The sequence below is a fragment of the Pinus tabuliformis genome, chromosome 1_1 (genome assembly GCF_031772625.1).
Source record: "Pinus tabuliformis cultivar Carrire ecotype Pingquan chromosome 1_1, CPIR1, whole genome shotgun sequence".
NCBI classification, from domain to species: Eukaryota; Viridiplantae; Streptophyta; class Pinopsida; order Pinales; family Pinaceae; genus Pinus; species Pinus tabuliformis.
Window position 1 is genome coordinate 587168636 of NC_142297.1, and position 22270 is coordinate 587190905.

The following is a 22270-nucleotide window of genomic DNA, read 5'->3' on the forward strand; positions in this document are numbered from 1 at the left end:
TTTGGCTACTCTAGACTAGTCTCCTCAATGGGTACTCAAACTACAGTTGGGTGGAGCTGTTTAAGAACTAAGCACAGGGTGGAGCTACTGAAGCTGCAAATACGGGGTGGAGGTAAGCCTCTGGAATCCCAAAACTGGGTGAGGGTGTAAGTTCTCACCTTTGGATCCCCTCACTAGCTGTTGGGTGGAGGTGAATTACTTTTGGAGTCCCTAAATTGAGTGAGGCCGGAGATTCTCACCTCTGGAACCCCTCATTGGTTGGTGGGTGGAGGTGTTTACCTATGGAGTCCCTCAACCAGCCTACAATAGAGTTGTTAGATCCCTATAATACTAGTGATTGCCCCATTACTATTGTAGTTGTATCCCTTATTAATATTTTGGTGCCCCTATTGTCCCCATATTGTTATTACTATGCCCCATAGAATCCCTCTATTGTTATTTTTGTGCCTTCATATTATTATTGTTAGGTCAACTGGGTTATATTGTGACTCCTTAGACTCCTTTATATAGAAAGGAGGTTTTGCCATTTGAATCATCAAATAATCATTGTGTAATGTAAAGAAGGTTGCCCCCTCGAAGAGGCTGAATTCTAAGGCGTTGATCTATCTTTTCTATCTTTTTGTGAGTTGGTTTCATAACATTTGGTATCAGAGCTTTGGATTCTAGGGTTTCGCTACTCCAAATAGGTCATCGTGGTATTTTCGCTATAACTTTTTTCTGCGACGTTTCAAAAGCGAAAAATTAAAAAAAACAAAAACAAAAAAAAAAAACAAACCATTTGAGATGAAATCGCACTGAACCTCGGGTCTGAATTTCAGAGCTTTTTGCGCTATATTTGCGGAGATATGATCTGAGGAAGTTGGTCTTTTTGCAGACTCCTGAATTACATTCCAAACAGTTGACTTGGGGAAAATCGTCATAACTTTCTCTCTGAGCATCGGATTGAAATTTCGTAAGAAGATACAGAAAGAGGACGAACTGTAGTTTCTTGTATATATTTTTCAGAGCCAAAGGTCGAAACAGAGACATGTAGCACGTCGTACAAATTCACTCTACTGAACTAGTCTATAATCAGGTCATTGTGGGAGATTTGGCATAACTCTTGGCATTGGAAAGAGGTCACATAAGGCTACTGCAGGTCACAATTTCAGAACTGGATGATCAAAAATTACAGAGATACATGAGAGGCAATATAGAGTTCCTACAAAGTGAAAAAAGGTGTGTAGATTTTTTTAGATTTTTGCTTAAGCTTGGTTTGAAAAATTATTTTGAAGGAATTCAAAGGGCATAGTAAAGCATTATTATCAGTAACTGATGCCCCGAGGAAAGAAAATACAAGCACCTAGTAAGCAACCTGAAAGCTCTAGCATGACTCATGAAGAAGAGGAAGAAATGCTACATGATATATCAAAATTACAAGACCAAGTGCAACAAATGTCACTCTCACAAAAGCCAACAGAAGCTAAGATAAATGGCGTGGAATCTAAGATAAAGGGCGTGGAAGCTAAGATGAATGGCGTGGAAGCTAAGATGGACTATTTGAAGATAGATTTGAAGACATATTTGAAGACAGGCATGGCAAATTTGAAGACAGATTTGACAAATTTTCTACAAGAAATACTTACTAATGGTAAAAGGGTAGTAAACGGAACTCATGATGTGAACAAAAAAAATGTTAATCATGATTTCATAGACTCTAATGTTGGATCAAAGACCCACCATATTCCAAAAATTGATATGAGGAAATTTGATGGCAAGGATCCCGCAACATGGATATTACAAATGAAGCAATTTTTCGTTCTCAAAATGTGCAAAACACACAAAAGGTACGTATTGCAACTTTATATTTGGAACCAAATCAGTTTGTATGGTATCAATGGTTTTGCTCTTGTAAACAAATTATCACTTGGGCAATTTTTACAAAAGAATTGACAGCACATTATGAGGACACAAAAAGCAACACTTTTTTTAGCCAATTGATAAGTCTCAAACAAAAGGGTTCAATAATGGAGCACATTGAGGAGTTCAAAAATTGAACATAAGGGTAAAAAATATTCCAGAGGAACATAGGATTGATGTGTTCATAGGGACTTTAAAGGATAATATCCAACATGATGTTCGCCTTTGGGAACCTGATTCATTAGAGAAAGCATTCAGGTTAACAAGAAAAATGGAAAGCAAAATTATGGCAACCAGGAAGCATACCACTCACAACTATGAAGACGGAAGTGTTGTAGCCCCTAATCTTCCACAACCTATAAGGTTGACACCACAACAATTGGAAGAAAAAAGAGCAAAAGGGCTTTGTTACAGTTGTGATAGAAAATACACTAAAGGTCATAAGTGTGCTGAGAAGAAATTATTCTACATAAATTGTGAAGAGGAAGAAAAAAAGGAGAAAGAAAGGTCAAAAGAAGAGGATATACTCCAGGAACAAAGCCTAGATAAAGAAGAAATGAATCCGACCATATCTTGTAATGCATTGGCTGGAATTATCACTCCTCAAACCATCAAGATAGAAGGACAAATCAAGAAGAAAAAGGTAATAGTGTTGATTGATTCAGGAAGTACCCACAATTTTATTCATTGTAAGATAGCAACCACTCACAACTATGAAGACGGAAGTGTTGTAGCCCCTAATCTTCCACAACCTATAAGGTTGACACCACAACAATTGGAAGAAAAAAGAGCAAAAGGGCTTTGTTACAGTTGTGATAGAAAATACACTAAAGGTCATAAGTGTGCTGAGAAGAAATTATTCTACATAAATTGTGAAGAGGAAGAAAAAAAGGAGAAAGAAAGGTCAAAAGAAGAGGATATACTCCAGGAACAAAGCCTAGATAAAGAAGAAATGAATCCGACCATATCTTGTAATGCATTGGCTGGAATTATCACTCCTCAAACCATCAAGATAGAAGGACAAATCAAGAAGAAAAAGGTAATAGTGTTGATTGATTCAGGAAGTACCCACAATTTTATTCATTGTAAGATAGCAAAAAAATTGAATTGCTTCCTATATCCAGCACCAGAGTGTCAAGTGATGGTTGCAAATGGAGGAACAATAAATTGCTCTGGAAAGTGCCATAATATCAAGCTATCCATGGGAGAATATGTATTGACTAGCCCAATGCTTTCCATTCTAATGGGAGGTGCTGATGTTGTACTAGGAGTCCAATGGCTACAATCCTTGGGTACAATAGCTTTTAATTTTCAATAACTTTTCATGAAATTTTACGCGGAATAAAAGAAAGTTGAATTAAGGGGTATTGCAGGGAAACCGGGAAAGATAATCAACTCTAACAGTATGACAAAGCTTCTAAAAAATGAACAAAGAAGTGTAATTGCACAATTATGTTCGCTAGATGTTTCCACATTGAAATCATCTATTTCTCCAGATCTCCAAAAAGTCTTGGACAATCACTCCAAAGTATTTGAGACTCCCAAAGGTCTCCCACCTATTCGTGATCATGATCATGCTATTCATCTGATTCCAAGAAGTGTTCCTCCAAACATCAGGCCGTACAGATATCCCTATGCCCAAAAGAGTGAAATTGAACGTATGGTTGCAGAAATGCTAGAGGCTGGTACAATTCAACCTAGTCAAAGTTCTTTCTCTGCTCCAGTAGTATTGGTGCACAAGAAGGATGGATCATGGCGCATGTATCTGGATTATAGGGAGCTCAACAAGCTCACTATTAAAGATAAGTTTCCCATTCCTGTCATTGATGAAATACTGGATGAATTGCATGTATCAATTTACTTCACCAAGTTGGATCTTCATTCAGGATATCATCAAATCAAAATGAAGACTGAAGACATTCTGAAAACAGCATTTAGAACTCATGAGGGTCATTATGAATTTTTGGCCATGCCTTTTGGCCTTACCAATGCACCTTCTACATTTCAAGGTTTGATGAATTCTATTTTCAAACCCTTTCTTAGAAAATTTGTGTTAGTATTTTTTGATGATATACTAATCTACAGCAAGTCTTGGAAGGATCATGTTGAACATGTTGACAGGGTGCTACAACTATTGGAAGAGAAACAATTATATGCAAAAGAATCCAAATGTTTCTTTGGAGTACAAGAGGTGGAATCTCTGAGTCATATTGTATCTCATGAAGGAGTTAAGGTAGACCCTAGCAAAATTAAAGCCATTAAGGAATGGAAAATCCCCACATCCATAAAGTATCTGCGAGGATTTCTCGGGTTGACAGTGTATTATCGCAAGTTTGTTAAGAATTATGGGAGAATAGCAGCACCTCTAACAACATTATTGAAGAAATATGCATTTTCATGGACTCCAGAAGCAACAAAGGCCTTCGAACAGCTTAAAGAGGCAATGTGCCAAGCACTGGTCTTAGCTACACCGGACTTCACAAAAACCTTTATTGTGGAATGTGATGCTTCAGGAAATGGAATTGGTGTTGTATTAATGCAAGATGAAAGACCCATTGCTTTTGGAAGTCGTCCAATCAAGGGAAAGTTTTTACAAAAAGCTATTTATGAGAAGGAAATGTTGGCAATACTACATGCACTTAAGAAATGGCAACCCTACCTAATGGGAAGACACTTCAAGGTAAAAACGGATCATGATAGCCTTAAATACTTTTTAGAAAAGATTATCCTCTGAAAAGCAACAAAAGTGGGTCACAAAGATGTTGGGTTATGACTTTGAAATCATCTACAAAAAAGGGAAGCAAAATGTGGTGGCAAATGCACTCTCAAGAAAGGATGAGGATGTGGAAGCATTGTTGTGTGCCATTTCTGTTATCCAACCAGATTGGATAAACGAAGCAAGGGAGGAATGGAAGAATGATGAAGAAGTGTGGGCACTTATTCGAAAGTTACAACAAGATTCCAGTATATCTGATACATTTCGCTGGCAAAGTGATTCGTTATAGTACAAAGATCACTTATACCTCTGTAAGAATTCCCAACTCAAACAAAAGATTCTTATGGAATTGCACACTTCTCCCTTAGGAGGGCACTCAGGATTTTTAAAAACTTACCACAGGGTTAAGAAGGAATTTTTTTGGGATGGCCTTAAATCGGATATTCAAAAGTTTGTGGTGGAATGTTTGGTTTGCCAACAAAAAAAAGTTGAAACAATTAAGACCTCGGGTCTATTACAACCTTTATCCATTCCAAGCCAACGTTGGGAGGAGGTTTCAATGGATTTTATCACAGGTTTACCCAAGTCTGAGGGAAAGAGTGTCATCATGGTGGTAGTTGACAGACTTACCAAGTATGCACACTTTTGTGCATTATCACATCCATTTAAATCCAGTACAGTTTCTACTGCATTTATGGAAACAATTCAAAAGCTACATGGAAACCCAAAGATTATTGTAAATGACAAAGATCCCATTTTCACTGGAAATTTTTGGACAGAACTATTTTCTTGTCTCGATACTCAATTAGCTCATAGCTCATCTTATCATCCTCAATCTGATGGGCAAACTAAGATAGTAAACAAATGTTTGGAAGGATATCTTCGTTGCTTTGTATCTGATAAACAGACACAATGGGTCAAATGGTTGCCTCTGGCTGAATGGTGGTATAACACTTCCTTCCATACAGCAACAAAAATGACCCCATTTATGGCACTTTATGGATATCAGCCACCATCCATCACATCATATTTAAGAGAAAATTCTAAAGTTCAAGCAGTGGAACATCACATCGAGCATCAACAACAAGTCTTTCAACTCTTAAAGGATAACCTCATGTTGGCACAGAATAGAATGAAACAACAGGCAGATCAACATCACAGTGAAAGAAGTTTTGATGTAGGTGATTGGGTATTCCTACGGCTACAACCATATAAACAAATGTCCCTCAAGCAAGCTAAGAAGGATAATAAATTATCACCAAAGTATTATGGTCTGTACAAGGTGTTGCAAAAGATTGGTACTATGGCATACAAATTGGAGCTTCCTGCAGCTTCTCGAGTGCACCCAGTTTTCCATGTTTCATGTTTAAAGAAGGTTATAGGCGACAAGCTCCCAGTTCAAACAACATTGCTAGAACTTGACGAGGAAGGAAAATTTATATTGGAATCGGAAGCAATCATAGAAACAAGAACTCAACAGCTACGAAATCAATCAATTTCGGAGTATCTCATCAAGTGGAAGAACTTATCCGCTGAAGATTCCACATGGGAGGATGAGAATTTTATACTGAAGCATCCAGAACTACTCAATCGTTGAGGACAACACTTCTTTAAAGGAGAGGGGCATGTTAGATCCCTATAATACTAGTGATTGCCCCATTACTATTGTAGTTGTATCCCTTATTAATATTGTGGTGCCCCTACTGTCCCCATATTGTTATTACTGTGCCCCATAGAATCCCTCTATTATTATTTTTGTGCCTTTATATTATTATTGTTAGATCGGCTGGGTTATATTGTGACTCCTTAGACTCCTATATATAGAAAGGAGGTTTTGTCATTTGAATCATCAAAGAATCATTCATTTGTGTAATGTAAAGGAGGTTGCCCCTTCAAAGAGGCTGAATTTTAAGGCGTTGATCTATCTTTTCTATCTTTTTGTGAGCTGGTTTCATAACAAGAGTACCTTTTTCCAGAAGGGGGAGGTCGAATTAGACCTCTGAAACCCCTTGAGGTTTGGACATGGGGACAAGTTTCACATGCTAGGGGGTGGCAACTGCGTTATTAACAGTTTGTCAATGGTTGGGAGGAAAATCATGAACCTGATCCCAATGCCCAATCCAAATCACACCTTGCTGAGTGTTTTTATTAATTAGGTTGCCCCAAGTGCTCTTATGTTGTTCCTAATATACCTAATTGTTCCAGGACACAAGATTACATTGTTGTATAGGCACTCCTGTTAATCAGAAATGTCTGATCAAACCGGATGTGGTATGTTATAAATGTTGGATGGCGTACATGCCTTAACAAACAACAGACAGGCCTCCTTAAGACTGGATCTCCAAGTGTCTAGCACTTTGAAAGACCTCACAATGTCAAGGTGAAGCTTCCCTAGTTGCTTCAGACATAACTTATTGCTTCCGAGCCATCTAAATTGACATTGCTTGCTTTATGCACAAATTGATATATACTAATTAGTAACAATTGTGGTCTATTATAGTCCAGTTCCTGGTATTTCCATGTATTAGCTATGTTTTCATATGATATGTCTGCAACTTCACATAAATTTAAAATTTGTTTCTGGAGGTTCCTTGCATTACCAAGCCTCCCTTGTGCAACTACATTTGTGGGTCTACATATGAATAAAGAAGCTAGTTCCGAGTAGGGGTGGATGGTAACTATACCTAACCTTCTTACAAGGATAAGAAAGACATTGCACAATTCCTGTCATTATCAAATTGGATGGCCTTGTTCTAGGTATGAGGGCCCAAAATTCTAACAGATGTTGTCCCTCTACAATAATTGGGGCCAGTTGTTTGTCACGGAATACTGTTGCAAACTAATAGTATAATACACCATATGTTGACATCGCATGACTTGGGCATTATAGTTACTTTAACCTTGGACAAGACACAATGTTTAAGGCTGGTTGGGTATGATGTAATATGGGGGTTGAATTGTTGTTACATAGATTGTGTAAGACCTTTAAGAACCAACCCTTCTATCTTAGATCTGGACCAACTTTCCACCACTCTTAGCATGTACACAATAACATTCAATGTAGAACTAATTGATGGAATTCCAACTTCACTTTCAAATTGAATACACTTGCCAATACCTAAAGGATATTGTTGTTATTGCCACCTATCAATGTTGAGCAATAAACAAATATTAACTTAAATAAAGAGGGAGCTTTGAATGAATAGTTCCTGATGCACAACACTTGCTACCATTTTTGCAAGTGGGATTGGGACAGAATACCAAGTATGCTTAACTATGGAAAAAAACTGCATGGTTAAGTGTGACTTGATCTAAGAAGCCTTGAAAGGGTAGCGTGACCCTACTGTGAAATCCTGGTTACTAGGTATAAGTCTCATAGGTGACAATTGATACCATGTGATTTTATTTCACGATATAAAATGCCACTTCTTCACCTTTCACCTCATGCAATGAGCACATAAGTAGTTGGTCTCCTGTGAAATCCTGGTTACTAGGTATAAGTCTCGTAGGTGACAATTGATACCATGTGATTTTATTTCACTATATACAATGCCACTTCTTCACCTCTCACCTCATGCCATGAGCACATAAGTAGTTGGTCATTATGACCTGTTATCACAATAAACTTTTCGCATTTTAAAATCTTCTTTGGAAAATGCTGACTGTTATAGTGTGAGTTTTTCAAATTGATAAACAGGGAAAATTTCTTGATATCAGGTTTGTCAACATTTTTTGGAAATCTGAGTAAATAAGTAGAGAAGTTTGCAGTCATTTTCCAAGCATCAGAAGGACTCAAAGCCTACATCAGACCCTCTCCATTGGAAAGTGCCCTGAACAAGTTTTCGAATGATATGTGGAAGTCCAAAAATGGATTTCTAGAAAAAAAATGGCTTGTTAAAGTTTAAGGGTTTGAAGTCTTTGAAAGGACACAAGGAGCATATCAGCGATCGGCGATCGGTAGTCCGAGGCACATTGGTGATCGGTGATCAGAGGTCCGAGAGATATCGCAATAGCATGTCGGCAGGTCTTGCACATCAGCAATCGCAACAACGGAGGACTATGCCAATCGGCGAGGTCCAAGGCATATCGTATATCGATAATCAGTGACTCAAAGAATGTGACCACATTTAAAAAGTGCAATATGCAAAGTTGGGATATAAAAAGAGTCGAGTGTTAAACTGCGGAGAAAAGCATCAATAGTGTTAAACCACTATATTACAGGGCATAAAAGCTCTGATAGTATAACATGGAAGTGTTAAGAGATGAATGGGTCGGCAGCTGCTAGGAGCAAAGAATAAAGGGCTGAGGAATATTGGTGAAACAATAAAGCAGAGACTTTCCCGATAAGGCAATATAGAGAATTGAAGGCGTATGAGTCGGCAACTATTGAATCGTAGGAAAAGAGGAATGGCAGTTTGGAATGGACAGTCAACAAGCTTGTACGAAAACAATGTAGAAATTTCTCATTTCCCACCCCGATTTTCAGTTTCACCTTATTTCTCCCATATAGTTAAATGCCCTTTCCCATATCCATACATTCAACAAGCTGGAAAAATAAATTTTGCTGAAAACACAAATTTTGAAAATTTTACAGAATGCTAGAAAATGCAAAAATAAAAAAATCAACAGGTACAAACAGTCATTTAACACATTTGAACACAGTGATTTTTGGTCAACGTGACCCTGGAAAAACCCCCTACAACTCTTGGGGAAAACCAGTTTGAGAGCTCTTCTTTATTTCTGAAAATTGTCTTTTTACAGTGAGAAATATTCAGCAAAAAAATCAGCAAGCAAATTTACAACTTATCTCTTTTTCTGTGCCTCACAGCAAATTGGAAATTACAGCAAACAGGACAGCAATAAATGTTGTATGGCCTCCTCGATTTTCGTGCCCACTTTCAGCATTAAATGTTGTTGTACTGCCAGCATTAAATGTGTTGTACGAACTAGAATAAATGCATTGTACGACCCTCATTTTGCGTGCAGAAAAACCAGCAAACTACTCGATTTTTGTGCAAACCACTCCTCGAAAAGCGTGCCAAAATCTGTCTTTCACTGTGTGTTGAATCAGTTGTACAAATCTACTCAACTGCTACCTTGGAATGTGTGCCAAGCTGCTGTCTTCTTCTCCTCCCTGCTCAGAAATCTCTCTTACTCTCTTGCTCTCCTTCTCTCAATCTGCTCATGAAAGAATGAATGACCTTTTCCTCCTTTAATCTAACCCCAAGTGACTTTGGGTGATCCAAGTGACTTTTGGGTGATCCCTAAATCCAATGGCTGAAATAGATTGAGATCTAAGGCTGAGATTATATGCTCATTTAAATCTCACTTTTTATTTTTTAATTCACCCCACTTTAATAAAGACCCACTTACTCAATTATTTCCAAAGTCACTTTTCCTTTCTAGTTTTACATTGACTTTATTAAAGTCACTTTAAAATTAGACTTTAGTAACTTTATCACTTAAAGTCACTTTTAAATTAGATTTCACTTTATAAAAATTATAAAGTCACTTTAGAAGAAAAATTAAATTCTTTTGGACACTTTTCCCTAGGCCAAAGATCAAAACCTTAGGGAACCACCTGTCCTCCGGTACCAAATTTCAACACTCCCTCTTACCGAAGAAGGTGTTCCTCACCACACCCATCTTGTCTCTGAAGTAGACATGCTTGCCCCGTGGCAAGGCTTTGGTAAGAATATCTGCAACCTGCTCATCAGTGGGAATATACTCAAGCTTCACAGCGCCCTTCTGAACAGTCTCTGATGAAATGATATTTGATCCCGATATGCTTTGACCTGTCATGAAATACTGGATTCTCCGTGAATTTAATGCAACTCTGATTATCACAGTAAATCACTGAAGGTCTCAACGGCTGACCAAATAAGCCAAACAACATCTTGCGAAGCCAGATGGCCTCACAACTAGCTAGACTGGCTGCCATATACTCTGCTTCCGCTGAACTCAATGCTACTGACTGCTGCTTCCGGCTGAACCATGACACTACTGCTGAACCCAACCCAAAACAGCATCCTGAAGTGCTCTTCCTATCAGAAGCACAACCTGCCCAATCAGAATCAATATAACCTGCCAACCTCACTCCATCCCCCTGCCGACCAGACCATAATCCACTGTCCCCTGCAAGTACCGCAAAATGTGTTTTGCAGCCACCCAGTGAACCTTCCTAGGGTCACACATAAACTGACTCATCGTGTTGACTGCAAAACAAATATCTGGTCTAGTGTTGACCAAATACATCAAGGAACCAATCAGCTGCCTGTACAATGTGGGACCCACCAACTCGGAATCCAAAGCATGAAGCTTCTTCCAGTTGGTAATCATCGGTGTCGACATGGGTCTACAATCCTCCATGTGGAATCTGCCAAAGATGTCCACAATATACTTCCCCTGCCCCAGGAAGAAATTCCCCTCCTCCTACCACACCTCCAAACCCAAAAAGTAATGCATCAAGCCGATGTCCTTCATCTCAAACTCCGCCACAAGATCTCTCTTGCAGTGCTCTATGAGTCTCTCTGCACCTGTAATGATCAAGTCATCCACATACAGCACCAAAATGAGAGGCTCCTCACCTATCACAATATAGTAAAGGTTCGGATCTGCCTCATTCTTTGTGAAACCCATCCACTACAAGTATGTATCTATCCTAGAGTACCAAGCTCTGGGAGCTTGCTTCAGGCCATAAAGGGCCTTCTTCAGTTTGCACACATGGGACTCCTTCCCATGCACCTCAAAGCCCTGTGGATGCTCAATGTACACCTCCTCCTGTATGAAGCCATTGAGAAATGCAGTCTTCACATGCATCTGGTGGATCTTCCAACCCATCTCTGCTGCTATCGATATAATGGAGCGCATCGAAGTATATCGAGCCACGGGAGCGAAGGTCTCCTCATAATCAACTCCCTCTACCTGGGAGAACCCTCTAGCCACAAACCTCGCTTTGAATTTCTCAATGCTGCCATCTGCAACATGCTTTACCTTGTAAAGCCATTTGGAAGTAACCACAGATTTGCCCTCAGGCCTCGGCACCACCTCCCAAACATCATTCTTCATGATAGAAGAATACTCCTCCTGCATGGCCTCTCTCCAGACCTGCTGGCTCACTGCCTCCTCATAGCTAGAAGGCTCAGAGTCAAGGATGCTAGTAACCATTGCCATATAGCTACAAAACCTCTCAGGTGGTCTACTCTCTCTGACCGGCCTCTTCAGCTCAGCAACAGATGTGGCATCTCTCAAGGTGTCCTGAAGCCACTTGGGCTTCCTCTTCCCTGAGCGCACTTCTCCCACTAGAGAACGAAACTCCTCCTCATCATCATCATCAGGGGCCTGAACTCTTGACTGTCTGTCTGTTGTCCTCCTGCCTGCACCTGAACCTGTAGACGCTGAGGTACCGTGTGAACTGTCCATCAGTGGACTCCCTAGTGAACTGCTCTGCATGCTCCCCGGAGCACCACCCCTCTGGCTCGGTGAGCCACTGCTCACTGACGGACCTGACATCCTCATAGATGTACCTCCTGATCCTCCTGATCCCTGCCCACTGGATCCTGCGACTGACTCAACTGCTGCTGAGAGTCTGGCCGATCCAGATACTCTAACTCCTTTGACCTCCTAAAGGCCCTGTCCTCCTCGAACTTCACATCCCGCCTAACAACAACTCTCCTCTGTGCAGGAATGTAAATCCAAAAGGCCTTTGAGGTCTCACTGTAGCCCACAAAGATACCCTTCTCTGCGGTGGGCTCTAGTTTGGTCCTCTTCTCCTTGGGTATGTAGGAGTATGTAATGCATCCAAAGATACGAAGGTGACCAATATCAGGCTTCTTCCCAGAGAAAGCCTCCTCTGGAGTCATGTGCCCCAAGGCACGATGCGGACTCCTATTCTGCAAGTAAACAGCTGTGTTGCAGGCCTCTGCCCACAAGAACAATGGCAACCCCTGATCATGTAACATGGCTTTGGCAGCCCCGACGATACATCTGTTCTTCCTCTCTGCAACCCCGTTCTGCAGGGGGTTGTAAGGAACAGTGAACTCCCTCCTAATGCCTGCCTCCGCACAATAGTCAACAAACTCTCCAAGGGTGTACTCTCCTCCATTGTCCGACCTCAGGGACTTGATCTTCCGACCTGTCTGTGTCTCCACAAGAGCTCTAAACTCCTGAAACCGCTTGAAGACCTCACTCTTGGTCTTGAAGAAATAAATCCAGGTCCTCTTGGAGTGATCATCAATGAATAAAACATAGTACTCATATCCACTCAAGGAAACATGAGACATCCGACCGCTCACATCAGAATGAATCAAATCAAGTATCCCAGTCGCTCTGTTGTCACTGTTGGGAAAAGGGGATTTGGCAAACTTGCCCATCGCACATCCTCTGCAAGTATCAAAGTGATCCGTACTAAAATCTGGCACACCAGTAGTGATCTCCCGCAAGGTCCTCAAGGCTCCATGATACATATGTCCCATCCTGCGGTGCCAAATCTCACACAGCTCAGAACTGCTAGCTCTGCTGTCGGTACTACTGCTCAATGCCACAAGGGACTAGAATGAAAACTTGTACACCTTTGCATGTTGTACACCTATCACTCTAGTTGAATCAGCTGGAGTGCCCCTGGGATACATCAACACTTGTCCTCCCCTAAACAGTATCTCATATCCTCTGTCCTCCAAAGCTGAGACGGATATGAGGTTCTTCCTCATCCCTAGCACATAAAGAACATCTGACACCTTCAAGGGAGGTTTGGACTCCCTCTGAAATGTCAGAGTCCCCACACCAACTGCTCTAACAACTCTATTATCACCGAGTACTACCTCTATATCAGTGCCACTCTCTGAAAGCTCTGAGAAGTACTCCCGGACTCTTGTCATGTGACGTGAAGCCCCACTGTCCACATACCAGATACTTGAAGATGCTCAGCTAATCGAGGGAAAAGCATGCTCCCTTTGAACCTGTGTGGCAGGGGATCTTGCACTAGAGGACTCATACGCGGTGAACCCAAACTCCCAGTCAAAACGAACTGCAAAGTCCTCAACCTCTGCTGAAGCTGCCACGCTCTGGTTCTTTCCCTTCTTTTTCTTCTTCTCCGGACACACAACTACATAGTGTCCCATCTTTTGACAATTCTAACACTTCACCTTGAAATAGTCCTTCTATGTGTTACCCTGTTTACCTTTACCTTTACCTTTGCCCCCACCATTGCTTGTGGAAGCTTGCTTCTTCCCTTTGCCTTTCTTGTCTCCTGCTGACAGTGCTACATCCTCATCCTGTTCAACTGGCTTGGCTACCCCAAGCTAACCTTTCATGATCTCTATCTGAATGCAATCATCCCAAAACCTCTCCCATGTGGGAAGGGTCTCACGTGCACAAACCCCATCAGCAAAGTTCACCCATGAACGAGGGAGGCCATTCACTGCAATCCGCACCAACTCAGTGGGTGGAATGTCCTCTCCAACTGCTGCCAACTCATCTCTCACATTAGTAATCTTTGTGAGATATCCAGCTGCACTATCATTACCCATCTTAATGTTCTTCAGCTTCTCCTTCAGGACCATTTTCCGGTTCTCATTGGTACTCTGGTAGAGATTGGACAATGTTGTCCACATCTCATGGGCATTTCTCTTACCTCTCACATGAGGAATGCAATGGTCTTTGACTCCGTCTAGAATCAGCCTCTTACCCTTGTTCTTTTTATTATACTCAGCCAACTGAGTAGCATCAGTAGGCACAACAACAGGGTTTCTGTGTGGTATGCACCATGATATCCCAGACTTCTGCCTCCTCAAAGATACTCTGCATTCTCTCCTTCCAAACGTTGTAGTTTGTATGCCCATCCAACCTATCCTCCACCCTCAATCCCAATGACATCCTGCTGTCCTAAAACTGAAAAAATAGCACTGTTGTAGTAAAGATAAAACTGATGTTTGTGAAAAATCAGCTTGCTGGAATTTTCCGAGTGAAAAATCAGCAAGCTGTAATTTTCCTCCTTGCTGTCCCAAACTGCACTTCAGCACTCAAGCTCTGATACCATGTAGAAATTTCTCATTTCCCACCCCAGTTTTCAGTTTCACCTTATTTCTCCCATATAGTTAAATACCCTTTCCCATATCCATACATTCAACAAACTGGAAAAATACATTTTGCTGAAAACACAAATTCTGGAAAATGCAGAAATAAAAAAATCAACAGGTACAAACAGTCATTTAACACATTTGAACACAGTGATTTTTGGTCAATGTGACCCTGGAAAAACCCCCTACAACTCTTGGGGAAAACCAGTTTGAGCGCTCTTTTTTATTTCTGAAAATTGCCTTTTTACAGTGAGAAATATTCAGCAAAAAAATCAGCAAGCAAATTTACAACTTATCTCTTTTTCGTGCCTCACAGCAAATTGGAAATTACAGCTAACAGGACAGCAATAAATGTTGTACGGCCTCCTCGATTTTTGTGCCCACTTTCAGCATTAAATGATGTTGTACGGCCAGCATTAAATGCGTTGTACGGACTACACTAAATGTGTTGTACAGCCCTCATTTTGCATGCAGAAAAACCAGCAAACTGCTCCTCGATTTTTGTGCAAACCACTCCTCGAAAATCGTGCCAAAATATGCCTTTCATTGTGTGCTGAATCAGCTGTACAAATCTGCTCAACTGCTGCCTTAGAATGTGTGCCAAGCTGCTGTCTCCTTCTCCTCCCTGCTCAGAAATCTCTCTTGCTCTCTTGCTCTCCTTCTCCCAATCTGCTCATGAAAGAATGAATGACCTTTTCCTCCTTTTCTTCCTTTAATCTAACCCCAAGTGATTAAACCCCAAGTGACTTTTGGGTGATCCCTAAATCCAATGGCTGAAATAGATTGAGATCTACGGCTGAGATTAAATGCTCATTTAAATCTCACTTTTTATTTTTTAATTCACCCCACTTTAATAAAAACCCACTTAGTCATTTATTTCCAAAGTCACTTTTCCTTTCTAATTTTACATTGACTTTATTAAAGTCACTTTAAAATTAGACTTTAGTAACTTTATCACTTAAAGTCACTTTTAAATTAGATTTAACTTTATAAAAATTATAAAGTCACTTTAGGAGAAAAATTAAATTCTTTTGGACACTTTTCCCTAGGCCAAAGATCAAAACCTTAGGGAACCACCTGTCCTCCGGTACCAAATTTCAACAAACAACTACAGCCACTCCAGATTTAAAAGGCAAAGGATTAGCATTAATAAACAAATTTTCAGATTTGAAGGCTAAAGATTTTCTACCAAAGTTGAAAAAGAACAACGAAGAAGCAGTTTTGATGGATTTTGCAGAGCGACCTATTATGTTAGCAGAAAAGCTAAAACTACAGTTTTGGGACCTTCATGGGAGGCAATTGAGAGATATTTCTTTCGCCTGAATGTGAGCATATTTTCCTATAGTTATTTTAGAACATACAGGATATTTTTAAGTTTATCTTTTGCATACATGAATTCGAAAGATATTTAAAATATCTTTGTTTCTCTAATTATGTGAGGACTATTATTTTGTAAAATTGTTGTGTAAAGCACCATATAAACAGTTTATGAATATTGGCTTTTATTTGAGAAACACCTGTAGTCCAAATATATTTGAGCAATCTTAAATGTATTCACGGTATTTAATGAGAAGTTAGTTTATGAGATTGGATTTCACTGATGCTCCTCTCTTAAATTATCAATCATTAATATTTGTTCTTCTGGTCATCTATAAACTTTGTTTTCTTTCAGTCCTCCTTTCTTCCAAATCTCCCAAACAATCAAAGGACTTGTAACTTTCATGGTTTGTACAACCTGCTCATTGGAGCTATGATCTCATTTGTTTAACAGCTGGACTCCATGCCCAGTGGTTTTGAAGATCATCCAACCAATTTATCCATAGATCTAAATCTGGCCACCTAAACTCAATTGCACAAAACCTTCTACTACAGTGACCATAGGGTAGTTGAATTTTACGGAGAGATCCCTCTCCGGGTTGAAGGGCCAACTTCAACCTAAAGGAGGTTTAAGGTTACCTTAGTTATTTCCTTCCATAGCCAGGGGAATTTCTGAGTGATATCATGACCAATGCTCATGAGAGATGAGTCACATTCAATACCTTTATATTCTAGACAATTCCCTTGTTGCAATGAGCGAGAAATTGATCATTATGGCTAATTTTCGTGGGGAATGGATCAAGAAACACTTCCCGTGAAACAATGTGTACATGAGGAATTGATCGTTACGAGTTATGATTAATGCTCATGGGTCCTTGTAATGCTAATCTGAACACATTAAGCTTAATAGTAGTATTATGTTCATTGTATGTCTAGAATGGACATACGAGAGGCTTAGTTGGGTAGAAATCAAATAATTTAACATGTATTGCACCACCAATCCTAGCCTCCAGTTAAGTTCTACTTATCTATGCCCTCAATTACATTTAAATGTTTATATTTTCCTATCTGTGGGATGCATTATATTTACACAATCGTAATCAGTGAATCTGAAGTACATATGGACTGCCTACGACTCTTGTTTGGTTATATGAATTTCAGACCTTGTTACAGTCCTAGTCCAATTATGAAGGTTGTAACTACATCTTGAAATGAAACTGATATATGTGTGAGTTGTCTGCAATCCCTTGGGTGCATGAGATTCTAGATTTTGGATACAGTTAAAGGTAAAATTAGCCTAGCAAATTAATTATGACGGGAGGAATTTGCACAGGGTGCATTGGAGCCCAAAGGAGACAATTGGATATTACATTCAACAATGTAAAGACCACAAAAATCTTGTGAAATCCAAAATCTGGTGCACTAATATTGTGTATGTAGTTTCTAAGAACGAGGTAAGGCAGTTGACTAATGATGTCTACATCAATCCAGAGCTTATATCAGTAATTTATTTAAAGTAAAATCTGAAGCATACTCTCTTTAGATAAAGGAAGTGGGTTGATCATTAGTCAAGACACAATGTGGATGTTAGAAACTTACAAACTAACTAACTCCACTACCGCCCTAACTGAGTTTCTAAAGCCAAGCTGCCACAAAAAGGATTATGCTCTTAGAAAATAGAGCCATCACCACAAAATGGGGGCAGTCTCGATGAGATCTTATAAAACGAAATGCAGGTATAATGACTAGAACCTTCTCATATCAAAACAATCTTCCCTTATCAACATGGTCTATCAATACCATGAAATTGACCCATTAGCTTCGTCTCCACAGACCTAAAATGGGTAACATACCTAGTCCCTCAAGGAATGGTGATACCAGATGAGCACCCAAACTATAGAAAGGCACCTAACCGACAGAGGGAATTAAGCCATTTAATGCACTAAGAAAATAAAAATAAAATATATATATATATATATATATACCAAAAAAATTAGAACGAAAAAACAAAAAAATTTCAAGGAGGCATGTTACACCTCAAGGATGTATGTTACAAGTGGTATCAGAGCTCCCAGGTATGTTACATGGTACATATCAAGGGGGTATGTTACAAGTGGTACCAGAGCTCCCCAGTTCAACACTTGGATCTAATGGGCTCTATTGCGAAAGGAATGACAACTAAAAGTGTAACCCTAGAATCAAGAGAATGGCCATCTTTGACCAACTCTCAGAGATGGAGAAACATAGAATACAATTAGGTGAATAATCATTGTGGTCTGAGTCACCAATGATAAATTACAGATTACAAACTGAATAAAGAGATGTAAAGGAGGTTTAGAGATTTATCCAAGTTGCAGTCACTACATATGGCATCCTTAGCCCTACATTGACATGTATAATGAATTTCATGTTTGTTCTATTGGAGTTGAATTGATGCTAATGAGGTATGAGGGATGATATGTGATGGGGTTGCTCCTACAGTTGAGACATGGCTGTCAGTATTATGCTTTTGTAAAGCCTAGACGATGTCATGTAAAATGTTGTGTGTGTGACAAAATCCATGTGAGGAACTAGTCACAAAACTAATATTCAGCCTGCATGTGAAACACTGCCAAGATTTGTTGGTTTGGCTTCTTTATGCATTTTTGTTAAAGAGAGAAATAATTCTCAAGGGCAGTCATATAAGCTGAGAAATAACTTTTGTAGGAAAGGTGTGGAACCGAAAAGATAGTACTACGGGTAGAACTCTAAGAACACCCAAACACATCTGTCCATATGACTGGGTGTGTTTATGTATCATCAATAAAATAGGACTGCAATCAGAAAGTGATAACTCAGGAAGGCCGGACCTAGCACTTCTACGTTGACCTTAGATGTCTAATCCAAATACTAAGTTGACCTTACAAAAACTCATATTTAAATAAGAATGGATGGTGGCCTGACTTGTGTTAAAGGTGCTAAAATCGACTTGTAGTTGGCCTTGCACTAGATAGGGGTGTTGGAAAGCATGGAGTTAACCTATATTGAGGACTAAAGCTGACCCTTGTTGAGATAGTTCACTTAATTTGCAAGGGACATATTGTCATTGCTGAGTTTTCTTGTTGCATGTGGGGTGACATTATCATTTGAAAAGCATAAGCAACCATTTGGAGCCCTCGTATCCATTGTGAAAGGGAAAATTTGCAGTTCTATTGGCATGATTGCAAAGGATGTGGATTTTCGGAACTCAGCACTGACTTGGATTCCATATTGTCACCATTGAAAAAAGCCACCATTCATTGAAGGAGCTTTGGAGGTTGGATGCTATGAGTGGAAAACCCTTTTTGTATGGATGATGTGTTTCAACTTTGAAGGCCTTTTCCCCTCGATTATCGTACATGTGGATTAAGACCTACATCGTAAATTTTTAGAAGACACCTATCAGTCCTTATTGGAAACCCTACAAGAGGATGGCCTTCTTGGTCTTGTTGAAGATAAGAAGGGTATTGATGAAGAAGAAAGTACCACAGACCTGCAACAAGAGCAACCTCCTCATTTGCCTCAAAAATCTTGTTATAATAAAAACGAAGCATTAATGGGAAGTCCTGACCTTTCCCTTGAAGATAATGATCTAGAAGTCAAGTTGGATCATAATCTTGATCAAGTGTTTGTTAAGAAGGAAAATGGAAATACTGTTGAAGGTAAAATTTCAAAGCAAAGGGATAGATTTGACAGTTTTCATACCAGTCCTTTAAGGAGTGAAGATGTATTTCCAAATAGGATTTGTGACCAAAATTTGAAGAGGGCAGTATCATTGATGAAGCACTATTTAGGAAGGGGACTAAAATATGGATAAATAAGTTGAAGAATGAAAAACCTTTATGCAGTTGAATCCAAAATCATATGTTGTGAGTTTTGAGGGGAGCCCTACCTGTGACAATGATGATCACAAAGGTGAAAGAGACAAAATTGTTATTGTTCATGATGACAAGAATACCATTGCTTTTGCGATGGAAGGGCATCATTTTGATGACAGTTTTGCTGCTCGTTTTGTTTAATAAAATAATGCAAATATAAACTACTATGCACGAAACCAATAACTGAAAAGGCAAACAAATGTTGTCTTCCTCATTGGATTTTATTTACAACATGGAGATAACATTGCTTCCCCGGTTGAGGGACACACTTGTATTACAAACACAAAGAAGGTACCAAAAAAATACAACAACCCTGATTTCCACCTTGATCTGGATTTATGCTCTAGAAGATCTTATATAATGTACTTTGATGGGCCACCAAAATTTGATGATGAAGAACTGCACTATGATGAAAGTTGAGAACAGGTATCCAAGGACGAATGGGAAGGACATGTTCCAGATCTAAAAAGGGATGAAGAGTTTCAAGGCTTTATAGATATCATGCCAAATTCTGTTGATGCTAAAAACAAGCTAGAATGTGAAAAGCTTCTTAGCGTTCATGACTCTACACTGTAGAGTAGGTTTAATCACTGTGAACAGATATGTAATGAATTTTCAAAGAATTGGCATGGCAAATACGATACAAACCTAGAAAGCAATATATATGTAATGAATTCTCAAAGAATTGGCATGGAAAATACGATACAAACCTAGAATGCAATATATGTAATGAATTTTCAAGGAATTGGCATGGAAAATACGATACAAACCTAGAATGCAATATATGTAATGAATTTTTAAAGAATTGGCATGGAAAATACGATACAAACCTAGAATGCAATAATGAAAAAGAGTGCAGGGTCTCTTGGGAAGATGATGGGCAACAATTCCCACATATATGATGGGAATAAAGCAGTGTTATCAGAACCGGACCGGGCTACACTGTCTGGATCTTTTACCGCAGCAGAGATATTGAGATTGGATGTCTTACCGCCAAACTCACTTTGCTGGACAAATTCAATAGGGCACTTCTCACAGGCAAACCACTAACCCAGGCCCGGAAAACAAACCGTTGGGTCATCTGAACACTATCCTGTGGCTGGAAAACAAACAACTAGGTCATCTGGTCATCTGTTCTATGTACAAGTTGGGTCTCTATTTCTAGATGGAATGTAGTTATGGAAGTGGACTGAAAAGATTTTGAAATTAGAGTAAACAGAATATTTCAGAATTTAGGTCTTAAATATCTAAATTGAAGTCGAATTTCCTATAAAACTCTAAATACAAAGAAGTTTGTTTTTCATTCAATCTAACTTCCTTATAGTAGAAGACCAAAAAGGAAATCAGTATGTATATACCTTGCTGCCGAACGTATGGAAAGTCCTTGCTGCTGCAGCCCTGAAATTCATTGGATGATAGCTCCCGGGGCGGTAGAGTTGTCAGTTCCTTCCTGTTTATAAAAATTTAAACCATCAAAAAATATTACAAAAAGGGGATGAATTAAAAAATAATGGAAGACATGACTCCTTTTGGTGTTTCACACTCACTCTGTGAAGAGGCATCATTTAACCATCAACAGTCACTCCATATTCTCCTCTGCCACAGTCTGCTCTCTCTCTCAGACTCACAGACATGAACATCACAATCACATTCACAAACACATCACATTGACACACTGCGCTACACAAACACATCACATTAACAAACACAAATACATCACAGAGCGCGCTCCACAAACACATCACAATGACAGAGTAGAGAAAGAGAGAGCTTCTCTGGTAGCATTCTCTGCTAGAATCTAATAGTTGAACTTCTGAATACTCTTAACTGTGTTAAGCTCTGCCACCCCAAATCGTCTTAGCATACTCTTAATTGTGTTAAGCTCTGCCACCCCAAATCGTCTTAGCATACTCTTAATTGTGTTAAGCTCTGCCATCCCCAAATCATCCTCGTACTGCAATTCCAAACAAGTGGAAAACTTCAACATAACATACATGATGGGTACCATTTATAACAACAATGCGGTTATAAATACATCTGGAGCTGCAAGTTGTGATGGGGAAACCGTGATTCTGAGTATCTGATTTGCCTAGTTAAACATCTGTTCTGACCGAGGTTCTATTCCCGCGCGTGTCTCTGCAACATCCCTTGCATTTTATAACTGGAAAACAAAAGCGCCACTTGTCACAAATGTGCCAGATTACACTGTTAGAAAATTCAAATTTAATTCCATACGTTTCAGTAATCATTAATAAATCTGTTAAGTAAGGATTAATATTATAATCTCATCTTTAAAGTAAAGATTAATCAAATTTAAGAAATAATATTGTAATCTAATTTTCAAAGTAAAAATTAATCTAATTTTT

At 39.3% G+C, this 22270-nt stretch overlaps 1 long non-coding RNA gene across 1 annotated transcript in view; it reads right to left on the bottom strand.

Annotated features, from left to right (window-relative positions):
* The window catches only part of LOC149214617 (uncharacterized), a 127383-nt gene extending 105382 nt beyond the window's left edge, over window positions 1–22001 (bottom strand). Inside the window, exons 1-2 of the long non-coding RNA XR_016250404.1 lie at window positions 21733–22001; window positions 21263–21354 (exon numbers count right to left, since the gene is read on the bottom strand). This is a non-coding gene — a long non-coding RNA (uncharacterized LOC149214617). The remainder of the gene's footprint in view (window positions 1–21262; window positions 21355–21732) is intronic.
* Window positions 22002–22270: the final 269 nt, after the last annotated feature.